The 27,817-nt window shown below is 38.9% G+C and overlaps 1 protein-coding gene across 1 annotated transcript in view; it reads right to left on the reverse strand.

Moving 5' to 3' along the window:
* LOC135050755 (protocadherin-9-like) overlaps nucleotides 1-27,354 on the reverse strand; it is a 1,419,038-nt gene extending 1,391,684 nt beyond the window's left edge. Inside the window, exon 1 of the mRNA XM_063957118.1 lies at nucleotides 27,208-27,354. The gene's annotated coding sequence lies outside the window, so the exon portion shown is untranslated. The remainder of the gene's footprint in view (nucleotides 1-27,207) is intronic.
* Nucleotides 27,355-27,817: the final 463 nt, after the last annotated feature.

The raw sequence follows: 27,817 nt of genomic DNA on the forward strand, positions 1-27,817 counted from the left end.
CCCATTGTAGCAGGGTTAGGGGAACAGGTACCATCTCCTGGGATAGATGGCAGAGCACAGCAGCTGAGAGATTACACAAATCCAAGGTTTCTGGTACAGCTGGCCTCGACTAGTTTTCTTGTGCAGCAAAACAAAATAAAACATTAAAATAAATGCCTCGCCGTCTGGCACTAACTAAACACAGATTATTCCTAACTCCCTATAAAAACATAAGCAGTATCATCAGGATTAGCTCATGTTTCCAATTAAAGATTCCTCTTATAAAGACTCTGCAGTCTCTTTTTCCCCAGTTAGTTTGAGAGAGCTAATGCTTATGCTGATAGTGTTATAACACTCTCATGCAGTTGAAATCACTAATTATCCTTCTGTGAGGCTAAAATCCCAAAGACCTGAACTGTGCCTAAATGGAGGGTGTACCCACCCTCTCTTCTCACATCCAAACCCAGGATCCCTTTCTGGCTTTTAGTAAAAGCAAAAAGCTTTCAGCAGAGCCAATTAAATATTCCTGGGGTTTTAAAACACACAGGAAAGAACCCTGAGGCAAATATACCTACCTTCCACCACTATTCCAGTGATTTTGTCACACTATGTAAGTCATAATTATCCCAGATTGAAGGGATATTAAAGAAACCCCTATACATTGTACAACATTCTACTGTATGGTAGTTATTTTTTTACAGCTAAACATTGAATGACATTGCTTTTTTTTAAACTGTTTCATTTTCATAATTCAATTTCATAACAATGTTGCTCTAATTGTTGTGTTTTAACCCGCTGTCAGGCACACCTCTGGGACTCCCGTGTTCAGGCGCAGTGAGCCTGACAGGCGCCTGTTATAAAATCATCATTAGCACCTAATTAACTCAATTCTAAAGCTCTTAGAGTGATCAGTGACCTTCATTAGGACATACAATGAGAGAAATCATAAGTTTTACGGGCCATTTCAGCAGAAAATCTGAAGCAAAAAAGAGAAAACATGAACACTAGTATAAGTTTTGGCGCAATGGGCCTGAGAGGCCACCCTGGACAAACCTACATATTTCTGCTAATATCTGCAACCTTTGTAATTTTCATTCATAAAATGAGCAAAATGAACAATTAATAGATGAAAATAAAAGGAAAAACCAACCTTCAAAATGAGTTTGGGTGCAGTGTGCCTGAGAGGCCAGGAGGGTCACTAATGTACTCCATGCAGGCGGTGAGAAAACTGACTAGGGGGGTTTTGAACAACACCTAGAGATAGGAAGGTACTAGGAGGGACAGGCCCCTGTGCCCCCTTTGGGGCGGAGAGAGGAGCAAGAACAGCTTTGTGGTGCCTGTCAGGCCAGCTGCGCCTGACTGAGGGTTAATAACAATAAGAATTAGACTTTTCTAGAATCTTTGACCAATACTGTAACTAATCCATGCAAATGCTGTGGGGCCCAGAAGCAGAAAGAACATATGTCACAGAGTAAATCATATATCTTAAAACAGGGGTTTCCAACTCAATTCCTCAAGTACCCCCAACAGATCGGGATTTTGTTAATCAAGCAAAGGTGATATAATTTATTTAGCTGGGTCAGTAATTATTCTACTAGTTTCCTTAGACAGAAAAAATGAGAACATGACCTGTTTGGTTTACTGATGAAATAAAGGTGTTGTGATAACTGCGCAGAGTACACTGTAGAACAAGCAGCACATACACTTTGCGAAATATTCACAAAAATTTCAAAGGTATACAGTGGGAGATAAATAAAGTGTATAATTGCGCTTACACTGTACAAGGATGTAACAATCTGGGTATGAAGCTCTCATGGATTTCAAATGGAGATAAGCAATGAACCAGAGAGGGAAACCTTTCAATGATATAAAAGAACACACAATAGTGCAAGTATGCCAAAAATAGAGTATAATTCCCTTTAATGGTCAGTATATCAAACTCACAAACGTAGGTTTTTTCAAAGCATGTCAAATTGTGATGGGTCACAAATATGGATCATAAATGGATCGTGCTTCTTCCTTATGGGGGAGTGGAGAAACTGGAAGAAAATAAAGTGCAATAGTGCAAAGACCTTATGTGCAAAATAGCAGTTTTAATTAGCACCAAAATGCACTCACAAACATAAATAAAAACAAAGCTTGTAATAAAGGCTGGTGGATGGAGTCTATACTTATCAAGGGATAAGTCTCATGGAGGTCCCACAGAGTTCCGGATGCTCGAGGGGGTTCTCAGAGAAGCTCCAGGTCCAAAAAGCGTCCAAGTATAGCCACAGCTGCTTAATGCATTTCGAACCAACAGGGTTCTTCCTCTAAACGCTTCTGAGGAAGAACCCTGTTTGGTGCTAATTAAAACTGCTATTTTGCACATAAGGTCTTTGCACTATTGCACTTTATTTTCTTCCAGTTTCTCCACTCCCCCATAAGGAAGAAGCACGATCCATTTATGATCCATATTTGTGACCCATCACAATTTTACATGCTTTGAAAAAACCTACGTTTGTGAGTTTGATATACTGACCATTAAAGGGAATTATACTCTATTTTTGGCATACTTGCACTATTGTGTGTTCTTTTATATCATTGAAAGGTTTCCCTCTCTGGTTCATTGCTTATCTCCATTTGAAATCCATGAGAGCTTCATACCCAGATTGTTACATCCTTGTACAGTGTAAGCGCAATTATACACTTTATTTATCTCCCACTGTTTGGTTTACTGGAAAAGTGGAGTTGAAAACCCCTGATTTAAAGTGCAAACTCAGTATACTGTAACTTCATAGATAATTATTCGGTTTACAATATAATTGGAAAATAATGAGGAAAATTTTTAATTCTGCTAATGTGTCAGATTGCCTCTAATGTAGGATCTGACTTCATAATGTTACAAAAGGATTCTGCTATGCGGGGCTGCCATCATAAATTGTGGGAAATAGATGAGGAATAGGTGGGAGACTGGAGAGAGAGAGGAGGAATAGGGGGAAATGAGAGAGAGAGAGAGAGAGAGAGAGAGAGAGAGAGAGAGGGAGAAACAGGAGAAAAAGACAAGGAATGGGGAGATAGAAGAGAGAGGAGGAATAGGGGGAGATGGAAGAGAAAGATGAGGAATAGAAGGAGAGGGTAGAGAGAGGAAGAATAGGGAGAGATGGAAGAGAGAGGAGGAATAGGAGGAGAAAGATAGGTGAAATAGAGGGAGTTGGGAGAGAGAGAAAGAATAGGGTAGATGGGAGAGAGAAGTACTATGGGCATACGAGAGGGAGAGGAGGAATGGGGGGATAAGAAAGATAGAGAATAAATGGGGTGATAGGAGAGAAAAAGAGGAGGAATAGGTGGAGATGTAAGAGAGAGGAGGAATAAAGAAAGACAGGATAGCGAGAAGGAATAGGAGGAGAAAGTAGGAATAGGGGAAGATGGGAGAGAGGAGGAATATGGGGAAATGATAGAGAGGAGGAATAGAGGAAAATGTTGTCTCTGGGGGTGTGTGGAGTCACAAATACACACTGGCTCCATTCCTTCATAAGATGCACATGAGGTCATTCTACTGTGCTAGCCAGAGTACAATAGTATTGTATGATGGCCCAATATCCTGCCATAGATTTTATGATTATGTATAATAGCTCAATATCTTCCCATTGATTTTATTTTATGTACATAGATACAATAAACTAATTTGTATAAGTAATTTGTGTACAATATAATGCAAACTGAATAAAATCTAGTTGTATGCAAATGTTAGAAAAAGAAGCAACTGGTCAAACAGATTATGATGAAATTACAGATTAATTCATAATTTACATAATGCATGCTATCTGAGCTATCAGCTGCCTCATATTGACTTTTATCATTTTGCAGAATTATAGCTATACAGTAGTTAGGAGAATCAGAGTCTTTGTAGAACATATTCCTTCATTTTCTGTTACATTTCTACTACAATATCTGTTTCAAATCAACTCTTGTTGTAATCAAGTCTTGTGAAAATATTAATACACGTGCTTTTTCTGCTAAACTGTCAAATGGCTAATTATCCTGAGCTATGATGGGGAAGACTAAATCAATAAAACAGTCATTATTACTGTGGAGCTTGTCTTTTAAATTTCAAAGAATAGGTTGTTGATTGGGAAAGACTTTTACGGGTATGAAACTGCTCTATTACTATCCTGAAAAATGAAAAGAAAAGATACCCAATACAGTCATAACACTGCCTAAATTTAATAATGTACATTTAAAAAATGGTTTAGAGAATTGATTTTTTTATACTATTGCGAGTTACATATTTAGCTGTTTAATTGACAAAAATAATATGCCATAAAAACCAATACAGTTGAAATAAACATATAGCTATTTGCTTATTTTAGAAAATAAATATAAAACACAGATGGTGCATATTTCTATTAAATATGCCTGGAACCAGAGATCCTGATGTGTAGTAAACATGTTAGATCATATCAAGGCACATAATGTTGCTAACAAGGAAAAAGTGTACTGTAACTCATGGTTTCACAACATCACTAATACAGTAATTAGTACAAGTGTGGATCTTTTAAAACGTGTCAGTCAGTAATGAATACACGTGTGCTCATGAACAGACTATCGAACACATGCACTGTCAGTGCTCCCTGGGGACTGTAATTGGGAATTACTGGTCTTGAAACCGCAAACGTGACATTTGCAAACTTTCATAAAATATTAGTAAGGGGAAGACGTATTAAACTTTGGAGAGAACTAAAGTAGAGACAGATAAATCCCTAACCAATCAGCTCCTGTCATTTTAGAGGTTGCGTTTGAAAAATAACAGCTATGAGCTGATTGGTTGGTACTTTATCTCTCTCCACACTTTGATAGATCATTTCCTATAAATGAAGAAACTATAGAAGAGTTTAACAATATATTTACTCTAACAAATGCGTGCATTTATATAGCAATGAAATTAAACTTTAAATAACTATCAAAACCTTCTTGTTTGACATAGATTATTTTATTAATATAAAAAGGACTGGATTTGAATAAGACTAATAAAAGCACAATTCAATTAAGATCAAATATGAATGTAGAAAAAGGCAACCTTGCCACACAAATTGCATTTGGTCTTTTGTGATGCCATGCTCCTATTGTACTTTACTGCACATGCATGTGCAATAAGGTAGAAAGACATGGAGGTCTATTCATAAATCAGTGAAGAAAATGGAGAAGTGAGCCTTTGGAGAAGTTGCCCATGCAAATTATAAATATTACTTCAGTGCTGATTGGTTGCCATGGGCAACTTCTCCACTTGCAGAGTTCTCCACACTTTTCACTGCTTCATGGAAAGACCCAATGGAGACTATATTTTGCTCTTTCTACAAGGGTAGAGGTTCCCAAATTCTGACATTACAATCCATTTTTAAGAATATTAAAACAATTTGACTTTGGTACTAATGAAGTTACCTGTGTTCAAGCATGGATATCCTTAAAACCTGGACTGTAATGGAGGAGTTTCCTAAGGGGAATTGTGGGAGGATTGAGGTTTACCATTCTGACTGCAAACAAGCTAAAGCAGTGTAATGGATTCATTGTCCCAATATACAAATGAGATCTCAAAATCTCACATTTCAGGTATTAGCAGAACCTATGGTGTTAAATGGTGTCAGCAGTGTGCGATGGACGTCATCCCACATGGCAGAATAGTTAACCAAGTTGAATGGCAGTTCGCCTAACACTGGGGGTCATTCCAACCCGATCGCTCTCTGCAGTTTGTCTCAGCGCAATGATCGGGTCGGAACTGCGCTTGCGCCGGCACCACAGTGCGCCGGAGCATGGCTGTCATCGCTGCCTTGCGATCACCTCTGAGACAGAGGCAGTCGCTGGGCTGGAGGGGGCTGAACAGCGGCGATAAGCCGCGGTTTAGAAGTTGCGGTCTGGCCAACACAGGCGTGGCCAGACAGTTTAGGGGGGCGGGCCGCGGCGGCTGCGTGATGTCTCACCCAGCCACTGTTGCCAGTGGCAGTGAAGACCAACTCCCGGCCAGCCACAGGAGCTGCGCTGGCCAGGAGTAACTCCTGAAATACAAAGGCATTACATGCTTTTGTATTTGTGCGGGGGGGCGGCACTGACATGCTGGGCATCCCCCCGCATGTCAGGGAACATGATCATAGCTGTGCTAAATTTAGCACAGCTACTATTAACTTGGAATGACCCCCATTGTGTAGTGACAGACCACTTTTACACATGCACACAGGGGTACAAAACATACTGGGGTAGGTAGAGTGCACTGAAAAGTACAAATTATATAACAATATATTTTTTTTTATGTTTTTAACTGGCAGCTCAGCTCACACTGTGTGGAGACACAGGGTTTATGTGAAGTAAACAAAGCACAGTAGGGTACAGTAGAATGGGTTGCAGTGTGCAGAACAGTACAAACAAATTATAACTTTTTTCATTTTTAAAACTTTTTAAAGAAATTACGGTTGGGGTCCACACTAATCGGTGTGTGTGTGTGTGTGTGTGTGTGTGTGTGTGTGTGTGTGTGTGTGTGTGTGTAATAAAAGAACGTGCATATAAGGTATTTGTTGTGATAAAAATTATGTATTTATTTAAGTGTAGTCACAATGCTACACATATGAATATAAATATATACCAATGGGTCACTATTGTCTTGCCAGGTTAATTGCACATACAATAGTTACAATGGTAAATACAGTGGATAATTCATCAAATACAATAACCATGATAATAAATAAATCAATGCTGTATGGTACAAGTACTTCCAGTCAATTTGACATTAATAAATTGTAAAGTAGTAGGTAGTTAAAATGCTGTGGCCATATACAGATGTGTCCTCTTACATCCATGCTGCTGTCACGGTAAACAGCCCTTGAAGTCGCATCATGCCGTGACAGGACTCTGTATCACTGAGCGGGGTTTTTTTTTTCCAGTTTTTCCCACTAAAATATGTTTTAGAAGCAAAGTAATGTAATAGGATGCACAAATAAAATTAAAATGATATGCAGCCTGCCTATATTCTGTGTGTAATTGCGGCTCTATCTGCATCCGAGATGCCAGTCTACAGTTTTTTTTCATGAAAACACTGTTGCATAGAATTTTGTATGCAAATACAGTAACAGTCACACACAGAATACAGGCATGCTGCATATCATTTAAATCAACAGCAGCTACCTGTGCATTCTATTACATACTCTGAATCTAAGATGCATATTCGTGGAAAAAAATGCAAAAAAAAAGACGTCTGGCACTATCAAGTCACACAACACTCACGCATTATGGGGGTAATTCCAAGTTGATCGCAGCAGGATTTTTGATAGCAATTGGGCAAAACCATGTGCACTGCAGGGGAGGCAGATATAACATGTGTAGAAAGCGTTAGATTTGGGTGGGTTATTTTATTTCTGTGCAGGATAAATACTAGCTGCTTTATTTTTACACTGCAAATTAGATTGCAGATTGAACACACCACGCCCAAATCTAACTCTCTCTGCACATGTTATATCTGCCTCCCCTGCAGTGCACATGGGGGGTAATTCCAAGTTGATCGCAGCAGGATTTTTTTTAGCAGTTGGGCAAAACCATGCTAAACTGCTAAAAAAAATCCAGCTGCGATCAACTTGGAATTACCCTCATGGTTTTGCCCAATTGCTAACAAAAATCCAGCTGCGATCAACTCAGAATTACCCCCTATATGTAATGAGACTTGAAGCACATGGAGAAAAGATGTAAGAGGACACATCTGTACATATGAAATAATAGGTAGTCAATAAGCTGTTACCAAATACAGGTCTCTTAATAGTGGTGGGTGTAACAAATTCGGGGTCCTGTGTTCTTTTTAAATGTTTTAGTCTTTTTTTTACTTTTTTTGCAACTTACAAACAATATGAAGTCACACTGATTAGGTGATTGCAGTGGGTAGGCACTGCAGAGTCAGTGCAGCACCTCTGTGTGATGGACTTAGACTAAGGGGACTGGTCATAGCTTGTGGATGGACACAGCGCAGCCACTTAGATGGACACAGCATAGCCACTTGTGAATGGATACCGCACAGCCACTTGTAGTAAATGGACACAGCACAGCCACTTGTGAATGGATACTGCACAGCCACTTGTAGTAAATGGACACAGCACAGCCACTTGTGAATGGATACAGCACAGCCACTTTGGTGGACACAGCAGCACAGCCACTTAGCTGGATACTGCACAGCCACTTAGATTGACAATGCACAGCTACTTAGATGAACACAACACAGCTACTTAGATGGATACCACAGAGCCACTAAGATGGACACCGCGCAGCTCTTATATAGATGCACACAGTAGAGCAGAGTGCAGCACATAGCACCAATTCACCATCACCGGGTCCTTATACAGAATCCCAAACCCATGAGAATCTGACACCAGGGAGATTACATTTTGCCTTGATTTGGAATACAAGCATGGCATGAAACCCTGTGCTGTGGCTCGAATTGACTCGGATTGGCAAAGATCAGGGGAGCTCAGATTTTCTAAAATCGAACCGCTCATCTCTACTGTAATCCATTGACAAAAATCAACCTTGGTTCAGTCAATATTATGGATAAGTAAAAAAAAAAGCAAACTCCCCCAATTTATAAAGATTTAATTCATGCATGATAAAAGAAATGCAGGGATCTCAGTTATAGTAAGAGAGATTATTCCCTCCCTTACATGCACCTGTGATAGGCCAATAAATTGATTGAGCAAGTACCATTCTGTGTACCACCTTGCCATGGCTGGTAACTTACCTTATTGTTGCAAATGTATGTAACCAAGATCACTGAATTACTATTATTACATAGGATGTATGTCTCTTTTGCTGGTTCATAGCAGTGTGCTGTGGTAATAATTTTTGTTTTTTTTCTTGTCTAGATTAACAACTTCCTTACATGTACCTGTGATAGGCCAATAGATTGATCGCGCAACTACCATTCTGTGTATAACTGTTCTGAGAGGCATGTATGAGATTAGAATTTGGAGGGCGTGCTAGTCCTTGCAATACCATATTTGAGAACCTTGGGTTGCCTCCTGGTGAATTTCCTCTCAATTTACTACAACATAAATGTATGGCCCAAAGTGGTGCTATTTTCATGTAGTGTAGGACCACCAGAGCAGAGATACCCTTTTGTGGCTGGTGGCTTACCACATGTTTGCAAATGTATGTAACTAAGATCTCTGCATTTCTATTATCATGTAGGATGTAAATTCCTTTTGCAGGTGCATTGCAGTGTGCTGGTTTTTTTGTTTGTCTAGATTAACCCCTCCCTTCACGCACCAGTGATTTGCCAATACACTGATTGAGCACCTACCATTCTGATTATTGGTATTAAGGATAGGAAATACTGCAATATACAGTAGCACTGATACTATTCAGCAACAGTTTAAAATCTACATTCAAAAGTGTGATTGGGTAAGCAAAAGAAGCAGGGACCTTTCAAGTTTAGGGATCAATGTGTTAAAGGCATTATTACAAAGAATATTGGACCTTTGGTTTACAATGCACATTGTGAATCATTTGCTATTATTCTAACTGGGCAGGTACAGTATTATGACCTGTTGAAGGATTTTTTAATATACCTGAGAACAGCAATCATGTCTAGAGGATTTTGTAATATTGTAATGTGGAGATTACAGTCTTCTTTTCCTGCTCAGTAATGTCCACTTCCAATCATTTTATTTGTGAACGTAATAATTGAGGAAGATGAGCCTCCCTTTAGGAGCTCGTGTAAGCAAGTGGAGTATGAGTGTGTAAGAGTATATAAGTCCTGACTGTATGCATGAAAAGATACAGGTCTGGTCAATTCAAAGAAACTAACTTAGAAATATTTGCAAGGCATTTCCCATCTGTAGTATTTGTTTTAGTATAGTAGTACAGTTTCATTTAAGTCTGGCAAATGGTTAAACTTTCCAAAAGTTGTTTAGCCTGAGCATTCTACCTGATAACAGTGGGCATGATTCAGAGATGAACAAAACGGTGATGTTGTATGCAGTGGAGCGATATATATATATATATATATATATATATATATATATATATATATATTTGCTATTGTTTTGTGATGGTGGACAAAGTGAGGATTTATCTGCAAAGTGATAGACAGTCAGGGAGCATTTGTGGGAGGTAACAGGGGAGTGGTGACTAAAACACAGGTATTTTACAATCATTTAAGGGGCATGTCACAGCTTGTGACTGTGATTCTGTACTCAGTAAACATGGCTCTGGTGTCATATCTGACGGCCATAGGGCTACTGTACTCTAAAGGTTATTATCGACCAATCTGCGTCTTAAGTTTGCATCTTCGCATACATGTGGTGGATCTCAGAGCCCAGTACAAATCCAGGTGGCTGCGACATTTGCATGTTTTCACACAACCACTATTTACTGATTCACAACTGCAAAAGCATTTGCCTACAACTCTGAATCAGGCTTAGTGTCCACAATAATATGCTGCACAATTTACAAAAGTCTGAAAGGTCTGGTATTCTGTTGGTGGACTTTATTCTATTGAATGAAATAAAAAATAATATTGTCAGGATTTGATGCGGATGGATCTTGTTCCTTGTGGTAGGGCCTTGTGGTTATGGGTCTGAGGATGGCGTTAAGTTAGGAGGCTCTATATAGTTCCTTGCATCAGAGACTAAAGTGCTAGCTACTATAGAAAAGTAGCAGAGTACATAAACTAGCATCAGGTAGTTGACTAAGATCCAAGACAGGGGTGTGGAGTCTTACTCCATTGATGGTATTCACCAGGGATCCCCACAAGGGAATTTGGGCATAGCTGTGCCTGACGGGTCAGTTGCAACATCTGTATGGGTTACCTGGGTTAGCACTAGAAAGGATTAATTTGAGTCACCGATGATAGCGAATATTGGCCTTGCACTGATGGTAGGGAATATCGGACTTGCACTGATGGTAGAGGATATTGTACTTGCACTGTTGATAGAGGGCATCAGACTTGCAACAATGGTAGAGAATATTGGACTTGCACCGATGATAGAGAATATCGAACTTGCACTGATGGTAGAGAATATTGGACTTGGCAGAGGATACTGGAAGATACTTAGAGAGATACTATATTGGGATCAGGGTCCCCAGGAACCAGATAGGATTGCTAGAGAGCATGTACATTGCTTACATGCAGAGCTGTGTGACTTATGGCACTGACAACCTTGACCTTTCAATCAAGGAAGCTTTATAGCCAAGGGTTGTTCTGGACTGGCTGGAAATGTCAGCTGAGCTCCAGACTGGAGAGGATTGGTCAGAATCATGTCACCTGAGATGGCAACATCCATGCTGCTTGTATGGCAGCAACTGCACTATGTGGAACACCAGAACCCTGAAACCCACTCTGGATACACACGTGCGCCATGCGAGGCAAACCTTGAATCTTGCACTGTGCTCCCCAGTGTGGCATCCATGAAATCTCCGGATCTGGCTGCAGAAGCAATTATTGCCACATGAATCCTGCACCTTCTTGCTGCTAAGCGTGCCGGCATCTGACTAACAGGCAAGAAAGAAGGCTGGGTTTTGGGAACATTTACCTGATCTGTTACAAATATGCCCTAACATTACCTCCTAAGACGTCTCTCAAATTAATTCTGTGTTGTCCAAATGCAAGAAAAACAGTGATGGAAAACTGAGTGAAAATTAAAATTTTTAACACTGGTAGAAAATATTTCAGCATAAAAAAACAGAGAAAGGGCAACATGAGGAAGAGATTTGAAGATTTTAGCTATTTTTCAGCGAGAGACTAATTTACCATTCTCAGAGAGTCCAAGGACAAATAGCAGTCCTCTGGCTCTACAATCATATCCAAGATCTTGTAAGAATGGTGTTAATCAAACACACAGCAACTCCCATAGATTTGCTTTTATAAGAGACCGAGACATGTATGCAACCAACCTTGGTCTTCCAGTAGGTTTCCTGCCGGGACAGAATGTCAGACTTGCATTTTTTATGTGTGCGATGAATTTCTGATACTTAACCAAAGTATTAAGTCTCCCAACATTCCAAGAAAATAGTTTCATGGATACTTGGGAAGAAGGATAGTCTAAACAAGGCAGCAGCTATCCTAATCCTTTCCTAGGGATCATAAAAGAAAAAAAAAGACCACATGGAGGGTGAAAACTCCCCACCCCTATGCCAGCTAATGTAGCAGGAGGATGACAAACTTAATCGACTGGATGACAAACCCAACAACAGTAGTTTCCAGGTTTCACAAATAACCTACTGTACCGTATATACTGCAAGACTATTATTAAGTGTAATAAAGAGAATGACAAAAATATACATATAATGTAACTGCATGATTTAATAACCCTTTCTAAATTTTGCTACACCAAACAAACATGACTGGCCCCAGTTGAAAAACTAAGATCAGTCAACCTTAATTCAACCATGAGGTGACCGAATCTAAGCAAACTATAGTGAGAACAGTATCATAAAAATGTTATTGGTAAATATAGTCTACTAGGGGACTCATCGCGCCCTACGGGCACTCTTCACACCGTCACAAGGGGCTACATCCCCTTAACCCTTGCATGCCCCTGGGCCGTGCAATATTTAGATTATATGGAGTATTACCTCCAATCATAATTCTGTGGTTAAGTATTGCACAGACAAAGGGCGTGCGATGGTTGAGGGGCTGTAGCCCCTTGTGATGGCGTGAACATTGCATGCAGGGGACAATGAATCACCTAGTAGGTGCTGTGGTTGGGAGAGTGGCAAGTGCGGAGGGAAGGCGGCTGGGGAAGGGCCATGTGCAGGTGTGCCATGGGTGGGGGTGGGAGTCCAGAGCCACCTTGGATGTGGGAGGGGCAAGTGTGGGGGGTGCCATGGGTGGGGGAGGTATGGTGTGCAGTGTATGTATGATGTGTAGTAATGCAGTGTATGTATGTATGTATGTATGTATAGTAATGCAGTGTATGATGTATGTATGTATGTATGTATGTATGTATGTATGTGTACGTATGCAATGTGTGCAGTGTATATGTATGTATATATATATATACTGTATGTAATTTGTGCAGTGTATGTATGTAGTGCAGCAGTGCAGTGTATGTATGTCTATATATGTATGTAATGTGTGCATTGTATTTATATAGTGTAGCAGTGCTATGTATGTATGTATATATGTAATGTGGGCAGTGTTTGTATGTAGTGTAGCAGTGTAGTGTATGTATGTATGTATGTATGTATCTCCCCCCACCATTTGTATGTGAGCCGTGGTCTGGCACTTTGTGCCCGGCTACCAAGCGCTATCTCCCTCTTAGCTATGCCACTGTGGAGAGCAGAGATGGCTCTCCACGGCAGCAGGGTAGCTGTCCGTGGGCAAAACAGGGGATCACTGTGCAGCACACGGCAGCTGTAAGCGCTGTCCGCGATCAAATTAGGAGAGCATGTGGGCTGCAGCAGCAGTGAGAGCTGTCCACGGGCTGAGGGCAGTGGTAACGGGCGGCCGTCAGGCGACAGCTGACCATGGATTTCTGGGGAGCGGTGGGCACAAAGCAGCAGCAGTGAAACTGACCGCAGCTGGGTACTGGGCGGCCTCTCTCCGCCTCAGCCTGGGAGTCTCCGATGGCTGGGGAGGGGGAGATGGATCTGGGGAGAGAGGGTGAGGGGAGAGAGTAGGAGGCTAGAAACAGAGCAACCATACATACAGCGGCGGCGCTGACTGACGGGCGCCATCCTCCTCCTCCTATTGACCTAGCTCTGTTACTCCACTAGCGTTAGCCACACAGTCATGGAGTGACGGATCTGAGCAATTATATAGGAGACTACAATAGAAGACATTACATAGAAAATATAAAACCTATCCAATAATAAACTAGAAGATGACCCACACAGCAATGTGGGAAATTTGTAGATATTAGTGAACCTGATATTGGTGAAGAGGGCATAAAGTGTTGCACAACAGCAGCCAGATTATCAAAGTAAGGGTATACCCTTCATCTGTCAATTGCAGTTTTGAAGGGTCTAGCAGGCTTTAATCTAATTTCAACAAGGTGTATAAAAGTGACCATTACCAAAACATATTTGAAGCTCAATAGCAGAGGTGAAGCAAGGGTGTGGCAAGAAGGGCTTGTGCCCTCGGTACTGTTGCTGGGGGAAGGTGCTTCTTGTGCAGATATTTTTTTACTTTCACCTGAATCACCTGGCTCTGCTGATCGCTATCTCAGTAATCCGAGCCAGCCAGCAGGAGATGTCAAGAGGCTGCAGCACCACACCACAAAGCCAGTGGTCAGCCTCACTCAGACAGGAAGTGTGTTTAGTTTTGATTCCTGTCTGAGGATGATCAGCTGCAGAGGAAGCCAGACAATGAGACAATGTTCAGAGTTACAGTAGAAGCCAGCCTGATCCACAGAGTATGTTTTAAGGATAAAAAGTAAGAACAGGATGTGGGTGGAGCAGATAAATACAGAGATATGGAGGCTCAGGGGTGATGACATTGTTATGGTGAATGAGGCAGAGATGTGGAGAGTGAAGGGCCCACGGGAGATGACAATGTTATGGAGAAGGAAGCAAAGATGTGGAGAGAGGGGGGCTGAGGGGGTGACACTGTTATGGAGGAAGAGGCAGAGATGTGGAGAGAGAGAGGGGTGCTGGGGTGATGACAATGTTATAGGGTAGGAGGTAGATAGGTGGATAGAGAGGGGATCAGGGGTGATGACAGGAAGTGACAGAGATGTGAAGGGGAGCTCAGGATTCATTACACTGTTAGGAGGATGGGGCTTAGAGGTGGAGAGAAGGGATCGGGGCTGATGACACTTCTATTCAGGAAGTGGCAGAGATGTGGAGAGAAAGGGACTTATGGGTAATGACAATGTTATAGAGGAGGAGGCAGAGATGTGGTGAGAGAGGGGCTCAGGAGTAATAACACTGTTTTAGAGAAGGAAGCAGATATGTGGAGAGAGGTGGGCCTATAATTTTCAATTTCCAGTATTTATTTATAAGGGAGTACCAATGTAAAAATGTTTAAGGATTGTTTTCAAGTGGTGCCATTTTTAATTTACCCTGGGCACCCTCAACCCTAGTTGTGACACTGCTTAATAGATAATTGACTCAACCACTTATATGTCCTCAAAAGAGACTATATGGCATATACCCTTAAATTCAGAGAAATTTAATAACCTCATAAGGATTTAAGGCTGAGAAAAGTTTAGAAGAAAGATGTTTTTAAGGTGATCAATTTCAAGTTTAGGAATGTCAGTGAATCTGATATTATTTCAATAATGCTTGCTTTCATGATCATCAAATTTATCCACTTTATTGAACAGTGTGATAATGTGGTTAGGAACAAATCCTCCAAAGAACTTCAGAAAGCCAAGCAGTATTGTATGAGGCGACCTGTGGTGCAACATCATACAATACTCTGATAGTCCAGTTTTTGAACAATAATGTGCATTAATATAAAGAAATTTTGACTACAGTGTAGCTCTGTCAGAAATAGGAGTGGTAGTGACATTAACAGCAAGTGTCATGAAGTCAGGACATAAGAAGCAATATTAGGGAGTTAGGGAGGAAAGTCCATGCTTTTATGACTTTGACTTGCCCATTTTATCCAAATCATCTACATGCATGGACCTTGTAAGTGAGAATCTGGCAAGAAATCTATCCATCACTAGTAATAACCTAGCATTCATAGGTTGACTAAATCCCAACAACGGAAAGCCAGCTTAATACATAAAGATCAGCAAAGGGTCATACAAAAACATATTCAATACAAATAAAATAAATCAAATACTGTAGCAAGAAAACAAATAGTACATTACAGCGTAGAAACATTACATGAGAAGACCAATAAAAAAAGTAAAACTTTAGACATACAGGCACAAATGTATTAAGTCTTAACAAGAGATAAAGTGGAGTCGGATAAAGAGTGATAAATGACCAGCCAACCAGTTCCAAACTGCCATTTTTCATACACAGCCTGTGTGATGTCAGTAAGGAAGCTGATTGGCTGGCACTTTATCACTCTTTATACGTCTGCACTTTATCTCTTGTTAAGGCTTATTACATTTGGGCCATAGTCCCAAATGTATTAAGCTTTAACAGGAGATAAAGTGGAGATGGATATAGAGTGATAAATGACCAGCCAAACAGCTTCCTAGCTGCCATGCTACAGGTGTGTTTGAAAAATGACAGTTAAGAGCTGGTTGACTGGTCATTTATCACTCTTTATCCAACTACACTCTATCTCTGGTTAAGGCTTAATTCATAATGGCTATAGTATCTTAGCAGCAGAAATAGAATTCCTGAAACAGAATTTGAATGTTTGATGCCATGCGCATTCCTATGAAGCACTGCACAGATGCACTTTAAAACTCAGAAATGTAGTATCCCATTTATGTGTATTTGCGCAGGAAGTGTGCACATTGTGCATACTTTGTAAATAACCCCTTTGAATTGTCTTGCTTTTGCAATACACTGTCTAGGCTACAAGTTTGCAACATGACCTCTATTATTTAAAACTTATTAATATCCATTGGTCCTATGAAATTGAAACATTGCTATATAATTCAGTACGTATTCCAATATCTGATTTGTCTGAAATGACCCTAATAATTAAATGTTTAATGCATTAACTTTACAGCACATCTACATCTTCATGTATAAATGTCATCACTGGAAATAATGTCAAATACATTCTTACATTTTTAAATTATACTATTTTACTGTGAATCTATTACCATTAATTACTGATGCATTTCAGGAAGTACAGTATAGTGGAACTATGTGGATTGGAGCCAAGTCTAATTTAGTATTAAAATATTTTAAGTGATTACATACAAATAATTAAATCACAACAACAGGAGCAAAATAAATAATTCTTCACTGAAAAACAGCTGCATATATTCATCATCCACATTCATCTGTGACAATGTAAATGTTTGATGCCTGTTAGGACATACTCTCCGGTGTATGATTCTTCTACAGCTACAAAACCGGATATGCTTCTCGGTAATTATCTTTAACAGCAACCTTTTTTTATAAAATAATGTAAAGTGACATTCGCAAGGGTAAAATGATGTACAAAAATGTCTTCTAATGAGGCCCCTGTAGTATGGAACCAGCAAGGACCATTAAAACTACATTTGTCAGCTTCCTTGTCTATCATCAAGAAAAAGATACCTAGAGATTTAAAGTCACTATTCTTGATTAAATACTAGAATGATATCATTTTATTCTTCCCAAAACAAATTTTCTTGCTTATATTCTCTGTAAAAGAGGATTTCTTTATGCAAATGTATCTTTCTTAGTAAAAATAGATTGTGAGCTAGATAGATAGAATTTAAATAAGCCCCTTAAGCTCTAGTGTCGGCCACAGACTGTTTACACTGCATGCCTAAAGTTAAAAGTAAATTATACTATACATTACTTTTTCTAAAATAATATATGTATAATGCTTACTTACTAGAAAAAAAAAGTTCCATGCACAGTGCAGACATTCATTTGTAGAATGGTGTATGCCGCCATATTGTATGATAACATGACTGTCTGTACTTGGTTCCTTATGGGTAGGACTCCTGTTTTCACAGACAATCAAATTTTAGCATTCTGTAAATCTGATGTTACTAGAATTTAGAGCCCTGGTGTAAATGCATTAACATGATTTATGAGACTAGACACATACAACAGTTTTCCTGTGAATGGCACCCTAAGGAAGCATGGTTATCATGGACTGAGCAAGCTCCATGTGACATGGCTATTCATGTTTTCTAATTCAAAATGACAGGAACCCTACATATAACAGATATTTAATTTGATCCCATCAGTGATTGAAACATGGCAATTTTTTCATGTTAATCAACATAACTATGCAGAGAATCCTGTTAGGCAGAAAACTGAGGATTCCTAAGCAAATTCATTTATGATTATCTGTAGGTCAGTATTAATCAAACACAAACTGTACACTATATAAGTGTTATACACAGGATAGTTGTGACATAGTGGAGCTATATAGCAGTGTTATCATATCATTCCCAGTGATAGGCTAACTAGGAGATGCACCATAAGACTTCACTCTAAAACTGGCACAGATATCACCTGCATTTTCAAATACCCTACAACACAGTACTGAATCATATAACAACTTGTATTTGTAATTTATACACCAGCCATGTTCTAGTAATCTGATGGAATTATGTATTGCCCCCTTGCATTAGTCTACACCATCTGATAAGTTGTTTTATTAACTTTTGTTGCATTCAGATGGCATAATATAGATGTGCAGGATTAGTGTATGAAAAGCATAGTATAACATTTACTGTAAGATCATATATTTAAGATATGATTAGTTAAGAAATGAATAACTAATATGATATGTGTGAAGTAGCTGAGATGAAGCAATACATGAGAGAAACAGCAAAATATAAGACTGAAATATGCATTTAGAAAACAAACCATAACTGGGTCATTTCAATTAGGGCAAGAATATATTACCAAGGTACTGTAATTAGCCTTTTTCAGTAAAATACAGGGTGACCCAAATTGAAACATTATTATTGGCATAATTATTACTATTATAACTTTTTTAGTCGTCCCAAAATATGGCAAAACTAGTTTGAGGAGCTATAAAGGGTTTGTACAATATCAATTGCAATGAATCAATTCTATAAAGGTTCATATATGTCATTAACCAGAGCCTGACAAGGTTTCAGAAGAACTATACAGTACAAACATCAATGCATATGTGGTGAGTGCTCTAGAACAGAGATATCGCATTGTCTGCCAATGGGCCAGACATGTATGCTAGAAGACAGTGTGGGTTACAGTAGAGCTGTTTATTTGTAGTTCTGTCATATTTCCTGGGCTTTTCTCCAATACCGTAAACTACTGCTATATAAACTTTATCAATTACTTTTATGAATGTGACTAAATGTTCTTTGAAAACTAAATATTTCAGTAAAGCATCATTACTCACTAGTAGCTATTTATGTTTATTAATGATATCCTCCTCCTCTACTCGGGATCAGTCTCAGGCATCTGTAGTGCCTCAAGGCATAATGAGGGAGTGACATGTACTGTTTCATAAGAAAAATCTTGTGAATTCCATTTACAGTACGTGAGGATTGCTGCCCACTTGGAATAGCAATACAGTACATACCACTGAGTAACCGTTACTGATTTGGTTAGTGTTTAGGCAGTGTGTGGGCTTTTTAGGGACTTTTTACTTGAAACTTATGAATGGCTTCACAGATAATATGTTTACTTCCAAATTATATGGACAGTTAAGAGAGCACACAACAACAACAAAATGATTATGCTCTTCCCTTGAAGAGCTTGTATCATTCGTGAGACAATACCAGTAAGAAAAAATCCTATATTCTAATGTGTTGTTTGCAGGTATCTAGCTTAGGTTCCTGAAATCCTATATTAACTATCTGCAGTATATAAGATAAGGACAAATAGTACTTATCCACCAAATGTGCTTCATTAACAAGATACTGCTGTCAGCCAGAGTTATAGCAAAACATGTATCAGCTGTTATGTATGTCATGATACATTTCCTTTAAAGTAAATTTGTCACAATCGATAAACATCATAGTGTTAGTTACCTTGCTATGTCTTTCTTTTTTTTATTTTACACGTTTTATTTTTCATATTGTATCTAGCTTTTACCTGTTTTCCAACACCTTTATATTTTTGATCAGAAGAAAACAGCAGAGTAATCACACAGGCAGATCCACCAAACATTCTAATAGTTTAAACAAAAAAATGGCTATAATTCCTAGGTGTGTGAGAACAGGGCAGTAGAGGGCCTGGCTGGACCCATGTACTTCTGAGGGGGCGTGGCCTAATCACAGAAGACGGCCATGCAAACAAATTGCATTTTAAGCACCTACCTGGCCACACTGCAGCCCAACACACAGCAGCTGCTGCTGCTACCAAGTAATGGTGGGGGATACCTGGGCCCCCACTGGGCCCCTCCATAAGATCTCAACCTGGGTAATAAGTATCCCCCTCCTCCCGGCCCCACTGTTTGAGAACAATTGATTCCAAAATCTTACTTTCTGTTTTAAATGCAAAATATACAAAACTTTTCTTGATACTTTAAGCAGAAAAATGTGATTTTATGTTTGGATTACAAATGCGCCATGAGTCAAGAGATCACTGGAAGAAATATATCGTACCCCTACCAGCTTGAGTGCTCATGTTTAAACCAGACTTATAATTATCCCATGTGTAAAATGCTTGATAACCGATTCCCTCTCTAGCATTGCTGGTTGTCATCCGTATTTATAGTATTACATTATCTTCCATCTGATTTTTTTGCAATCTGAACTAGGCTGACAAACTCGAGCAGAAAATAACAACTAAGGACAAGAAAAATAATGTATTTTAGCAACATACTTTCCATCTATTTGTCTCATCAATCCTGTCTACTTATCATGACTTTTTTTGTCTTTTTCACCTTCACATCCTCCTTATCTCCAGCTCATACCTGTTCAGCTTATTCATGTTATCATTTTTCACAAAAAGCAGTTAGAGAAAGCTTGTCATTGCCTTATGATGTTGGAACACGTAAAACACAATTTAAGCCAAATGTTTTATGAAGAATTTTTAATAAAAGCATGAAGAAGGAATTAAAGCACATATAGAATAAGGGTTAAGGTATTAATGAGCTGTTCAATGTGAGTTACAGTTGCTAACAGCTTGAGCATATTGAGCACAGAATTCAAAAATTTTCACAGGGTGTGATGGTGTGATGTCAAATCCACATGTCACAGTCTAGTTATCCAAATCCTAAAGCAGACAGTGTGTCATATGCTATCTCAAAGCAGGATCAACTTTTCCACTGTGTCCGCATTAATTTGTGTACTATGCATTTGTTGGATGGTTACTGTTCATTTTATTTATGCCAATATAGGTCTCACCTGACACAGTTAATGTAAAAAAAATAAAAAAAACAACAACAAGTAAAGAAAATGTTATTCTAATATATACTAGCATATGCTGGGTACAAGGATTCAAACAAAAAGCAGTAGTGTATTATAATGGGTGCAGTGTGTGTGGTGCACATGGGTCCCTGAGGTCCAAATCACACATCCCGCACCCATTTTTTTTAAATACTTACTCTCCAGAGTTCTGTTTTGGCAGCAGCAGCGCTGTAGGTATCACAAGGAAAATGGTGCAGCTGCCATTTTCACAGTGTTTTGCGCATGTGCAGTAAGGAAATCTGTGGAAAAATGGCATCTGCACCATTTTACTGGAGACCTGTGCATGCTCACTAGACTCTGGGACAAAGCTAGGGTCCCCTAGTGACCCTAGTGCCCAGAGTCTACAATGCTGTCGGCAAGAGAGAAAGGGGCCAGATGTAGTCTGCACACGGACCTCCTCCTAAGTTAATATGCCCCTGCACAAACGTGTGTGCATCTGATTCATAAAAAAACAACATGAAAACAATTCACAAGAACACCACCTCAACAGGTCAAAGACAAATACAGTATGTAATTTTAAATCATTCTTAGCTCCACGACTAGGTAGCAGCTACTAACATAGACTTCTGCAGCAATATGACTGTTATGTGGCAATTGAGTTCCCTACAGTATATACTGTATTATTGGCTCCCCTCAAAAAACAAAGTACACTAGTTAAATAGTATGTGATTACTTATTTTCTAGAGTTATCTATCTTCAAAATTGTTACTTCTATCAAGATTATGAATTTACCAGACAGTTGACTACATGATAAAGTTTATCAAATGGATAGAATTGCAAAACCAAGCTCAGCATAGAGATTTTTAGATAGAAGCAAGGCCTTATCGAATATTAAGTGCAAGTTCCTTGTGGCCCAATCTCACATGGACTCATGGATTTTTGTACGCAACCCTATGGGTGTGCGAACATAAATCTATGTGTCTGGTGGTATGATAAGTAGCATCTATTTGAATTGACCCCTTTGCTTCTAGCACCTCATTTGTAGAAAATAAACATTATCACATTACTTCTGCCACATTGGGCATCTCGCAATGAAGTCCGATTTTGGCTGCCATGCAGGATGACGGCCAAACTCAGATGTTTTTTTTTAAAGAGGCGGTCATGTACTGTACAAGGGTAAACCATGCCTTATAATGAATGCCCCTTTAAAAAAAAATCAGAGTTTGTCTGGCATCCCGCATGGCCGCTGAATTCAGACTTCATTACATCCCACCCATGATGTTACCAGTTATCAACATATCATCAGGTGGTACTGTGTTGTCTATTACTAGAATACTAGTTGACTAACATAAAATGTGTGATCTGATAGAAAAGGAATTACCTACAAGATATAGACTCTTCGATAGATAGATAGATAGATAGATAGATAGATAGATAGATACAAATTTGTCACTTTAGATCTTTGCTAGTGATGTGTTTGCATTGTGGGCTAAATATTGCAGCATAGCATGCCATTGTGTACCTTAGTGGGAGCATGGGTACACACATTCCTGCACATAGTATGGACACAGAGTGGGGGGCAGCCAGTATAAGCAGCGGGTAGTGGTGCTACCTAATACTGGGAGCCGGCACATGGGGTTTTGCATCTGTAGCAGGCGCTTGTGCTCCCGTTTTATGCTTATATGCAGCTGGAAAGTGGTGCCCAGAATGGGAGCATGCTCCCGTGATTATCAGCACACAATGGTCATACTGGGGCTGCAGGATGCTGTGCTATGCACACAGAATGGTAGTGATACAGAAAGCAGCATCTTGCAGCAAGGAAGTGTGAGGACACATCTGTAGATAGCTAGATACTGTAGATCAGTGTTTCCAAACCTTGGTCCTCAAGACACACTGACAGTCCAGGTTTTAGTGATATTTATGTTTGAGCACAGATGATTAAATCAAAATAGGTGAGGTATTACTTAAGTCACCTCTGATCAAGTATAGCTATCTTAAAACCTGGACTGTTAGAGTGCCTTGAGGACCAAGGTTGGTAACCCCTGCTGTAGACAGAGTCTGAAGATAAAAGGGGTAGAGTGCTCATAGTACATTAATTATGACCATGAAAACCTTTAACTTTGTGCCAAATTAATGCCTTCTTTAGAAAAAAAATAAATGGTCTCATCTGATGGAACTTTCTCAGATCTTATAGGCCAATATGTATAACGTTGGTCAACAAGGAACACAATCTATAAATGTATTTTGGTACAGTACTATAAAACCAAGTAGATTTACTTCATGTAGACAATTTTAAATAAAATATGCTGTCAAGATGATGAAAAAAAAATGGTCTTATCTACAGCAATATCTACATCTGCCATGGTCTACGAACTCTGTCTCCTAAATGTCCATGAGTAATACAGACACAAATGTTGCATCAATAATCCAAAAGGAATCAAAATCAGTCCTGAAAAATGTCTCCAAGTGTAAGAAATGACATAGAAGATAACCCGATGCATTTCTTTTCTCACCATCATCAGGGGTGACACACATCCTTGAAGATTCGAGAAAGTTTAAATAGATAAGCCAAGTTAATAATTCTAAAGTACACATTTATTTGGCACTTTTGCCAATTTATATGTTTCAGACAGCATATAATTGGTTAATGGACAGTAAAAATCAGTGGTGCAGCGTCCAGAAGTATTGGCTATAGCACTCACCTCATCCAGACAGATAAAGTAGAAGATCAGCACTCACATCCAGCATAGGTATTTCGGATAAGAGACAGATACATAGTATGGCTTGTTGGTAAACCTGACAGCCATTTCAACTGACTCCTGTCAGTTTTCTTCAGGGGTGTAGCAGGCACAGCATGTAAGCCACCATATACAGCCCAAATAGGCTCCAAAACAATTAGAACAGTCAATCAATCAATGTGCAAAACACACCCAGGGAGTCCCAGCTGAGCCCTCTTTAAGCTTTTTAGTTGCTGGACTGGGCTATATAGTGTGGCTTCCATGCTGTGCCTGCTATATCCCTGAGGATAATCCCATTGTGTGTGACTTTTGTATTTCACAATTCCGTTGTGTGTGACTTTTGTATTTCAATCAAATTCTGTTGTGTGTGACTTTTATATCCCTGAGGAAAACTGACAGGCGACAGTTAAAACGGTTCTCAGTTCTTCCAAGACACCATGACATGTACTGTACCTGCTTCTTATCTGAATAAATTCCTGCGCTATATGTGAGGACTGGTCTTCTACTTTAGCTATCTGGATGAAGTGAGTACTGCATTGATCTATTGGACTCTCCATCCCTAGTTATTGGGTGCATGTGGTATTTAATGAAAAATTGCAGAGGATCTGCTCTCACAACAACAAAGAATGGGGATTTAGTTTATATGGGGTAGGCAAGGGAGGCAGAGATTTTCCTGTTATAATCCAATATACATATATATATATATATATATATATATATATACATAAAATGGAGAAGGTGGTAAGAGGGTTGTGTGGATAATGAGCATGCTGAGGAGGGGACATTACAATGCTTCACAGCCTTGCAGTGTTACTGTATTTATTTATTTAGGTCATATAACTTCTCACAGCATACATAAAAATACCACATCTTCTAATGGTATTGCATCTTAAAAACAGCACTTCTATGTAACAGGTACCCCAGGGGTGTTTTAACAGAGGAGAGGGCCCATGTGCAGACTCCTGGTGGGCCCCCTCTCTCCATGATATATTAGGCTCTGGCATTGTGCCATAGTTTACTATGCATGTGCAGGTCTCCAGAAACATGGCGTCTGCCATGTTCCGGAGACTAATTTCATGAATGCGTATGCGCAGCGTCCATTTTAGCTATGATTTTAGCTGCAGCATCCAACGCGTGGATCTGGAAAGGTAAGTAATAAAACATGAATACAGTGTGTGTGGTGTGCCCCCCCCCCCTTGGACCCAGGGGTCCATATGCCCCACACACATTGCACCCATTAAAAACACGCCAGTAAGATACCTTCTTATTCCAATAATGGCTAATGCACATGGGCTACAGTTGCAAAACTCACATTTTTACACTTGAATATAGCAATTAAATAAAATGTATCATTTCACATCACACTGAAAATAGGATTTTGTTTTGGATGAAACTGTAATAGGTAACAATATAGCAGAATAAATAGGAAACCAAGAGAAAAGCCTGAAGATAAACTGACAAATAATAAGCTGTTTTGGGAATGGCTCTCACGTTAAGAACAATGACTGAAATATTACTGCTGTGGGGAGAGTAAAGTATGCATGACATGAATAAGGCAAGCAAAACCAGAAGAGGTAGTTTGTAACTTTAGTAAGCAGGGAGAATTATTATTTTCTCTACACTTAAACCCTATATTCATATGCGGATCATTCAAAATGTACATTTTGGCCATTATAGATCATATGGAATAGAATGTTATTACAGATTACATCTAGGATTGTCAAGAACAAGTAATATTTTTCTGGTTACTGTATATCATTTTTAGATTGGCAAAGATTTTGTAACCCACAATAAACACCTTGCTTTTAGCAATCATGGTATGTGTTTAGACTGCTGTGCTGAGTGTCACATTGAAAGTTTGACAACCAAGCTAAGGCATCATTTTCTATCCATCTAACACTTTTCCCTCTGTTCATTTTGTTGCAATAAATACTAACTGGTTTGAAAGTCAAATTATGTGTTGTACAATTTGAGCATTACTAATGTATTCAATTCATAGATAGAACATTTTTAAAAATGTTTTTTTTTACTACTATGCTTGATAGGTGTTTTCTACACAAAGAGGAGAAATCATTAACCGTTTATATAATCAGACAAAATATATACACAAACTCTGTGACAATGGATGACAGAACAATATTGTACTTTTTGATTCTTCTAATGCCTCCAATTATTTTTAATAACATGAGTATCATCTGAAAATGTAGAGACCATTAACACTTCTTGAGTGCATACACCTGCTTGAAAACACTAATGACTGAATGCTATACTGAACTATAGAAAACAAATACATCAATAGATAGATAAATAAATAAATAAATACTGTACTATAGAAGATCTTAATATAAACCTTGCCAACTAAGGATTCCGAGTTGATCGCTCGCTAGCAGTTTTTAGTAGCCGTGCAAACGCAATGCCGCCACCCACTGGGAGTGTGTTTTAGCTTAGCAGAACTGCGAACGAAGGGATCGCAGAGCGGCTATAAAAAAAAATTTGTGCAGTTTCAGAGTAGCTTCAGACTTACTCAGTGCTTGCGATCACTTCAGACCATTCAGTTCCTGTTTTGACATCACAAACACGGCCTGCGTTCGCCCAGCCATGCCTGCGTTTTTCCTGGCACGCCTGCATTTTTCCGAACACGAAAAGCCCTCTTCCTTTTCCGAGCCCTCTTCCTGTCAATCACTCTGCGGCTGCCTGTGCGACTGAAAAGCATTGCTAGACCCTGTGTAAAACTGCATCGTTCATTGTAATAATACGCTGCGCGTGCGCATTGTGCCGCATACGCATGTGCAGAAGTGCCATTTTTTTTTGCATCATCGCTGCACAGCGAACAAATGCAGCTAGCGAACAACTCGGAATGACCACCTATGATTTAGGAATAGTGTATTCTCGATTGACTTATATTCTATCCATTGAACATTTAATATAATTTTACTGTACACAATAGGGGGTACATTTACTAAAGCTTCTAAAACAGAATTGGTGATGTTGCCCAGAGTAACCAATCAGATGCTGTCTATCATTTCTCTATTGCCTTTTAGAAAATTATAGACAGCATCTGATTGGTTGCTATGGGCAACATCACCAATACTTTGTTTTAGGAACTTTAGTAAATTTACCCCTAGGTGTCATAAAGAAGATTACAAATGTAACATAATTTGATTATGTCAGTAGATATTTATCATGTGGTAACAGAGTTAATAAATACTTTATAAATACTGTGGTAAACAATAAAAAATGTTAAAAACTGTAATAAAAAAAACAGAAGACAACTCCTATGTATGTGGTATAAAAGTAATTAAGGCTGCATAGATAACAAAAGGCATATATAAAGTGATTGGGATATTTATACCCACAATAACTCATATGATTATTAAACCTCTAACTATGGAGGCTTTCTGTGACATTGCTGTTTCATAGCAGGAGACATGTCAATACTTTTTTGGCCATTTTAACTCCATTCAGACTTCATCTTAATTATACAAGATATTTTGTCAAACACAATAGACGACATCTATTCTCCAGAAGGTTAATAGTTACTGAGTTTCTCTCAATGTCTTCTTCAAACTGAAATTAGATTAAACTACACAGAAAAAATAATTTGGTAAACTTACCCTAACAGAAAAAACGAGGGTCGGAGAAAAGGAGTCAGTAGCTAGTGATGGTGCCGCATCAGTTCTATATATGACCTTTCCATAGTCGTTGGGAGCGTGCAAGAAAGTCGCAGTACAAGCGAGACAGTTGCATTGTACAATGGTGCCACCCTGCAAGTTAAAGATGATCAGTAAAGTATACTTTTTCCTTTTTCTGTGTTGCCAATAGACTGTAATTATTGCATAATGCAAGCTTAATTAAGCCCCCAAAACTCGTTCTTTCTCATCAAATCATATGCCATTCACACAATGCACAAAGATAATAAGTCATGTGAAAAATATAATAAAGAAAATTATTTCCTCCTTCAGAACAAGAATTGTATATTTTATATTAAATCACCTTGAATAACAATTGATTGGATTATAATTATATAAAATAGAACAATGTATTGTTTGTTTGTGCGACATGTTTTCTACAGCACCATAAAGTGGAAAACATGGCTACATAAAAAAGACCTACAGTATTATAGAACAAAAACATGGCTCTGCTTAGTTACACTGTAGAAATAATACATATACATAAAGTAAAATATAATGGGGGAGATATATGAAGCAGTGAAAGAGTAGAGAA

The sequence above is a fragment of the Pseudophryne corroboree genome, chromosome 2, assembly GCF_028390025.1.
Source record: "Pseudophryne corroboree isolate aPseCor3 chromosome 2, aPseCor3.hap2, whole genome shotgun sequence".
Lineage (NCBI taxonomy): Eukaryota > Metazoa > Chordata > Amphibia > Anura > Myobatrachidae > Pseudophryne > Pseudophryne corroboree.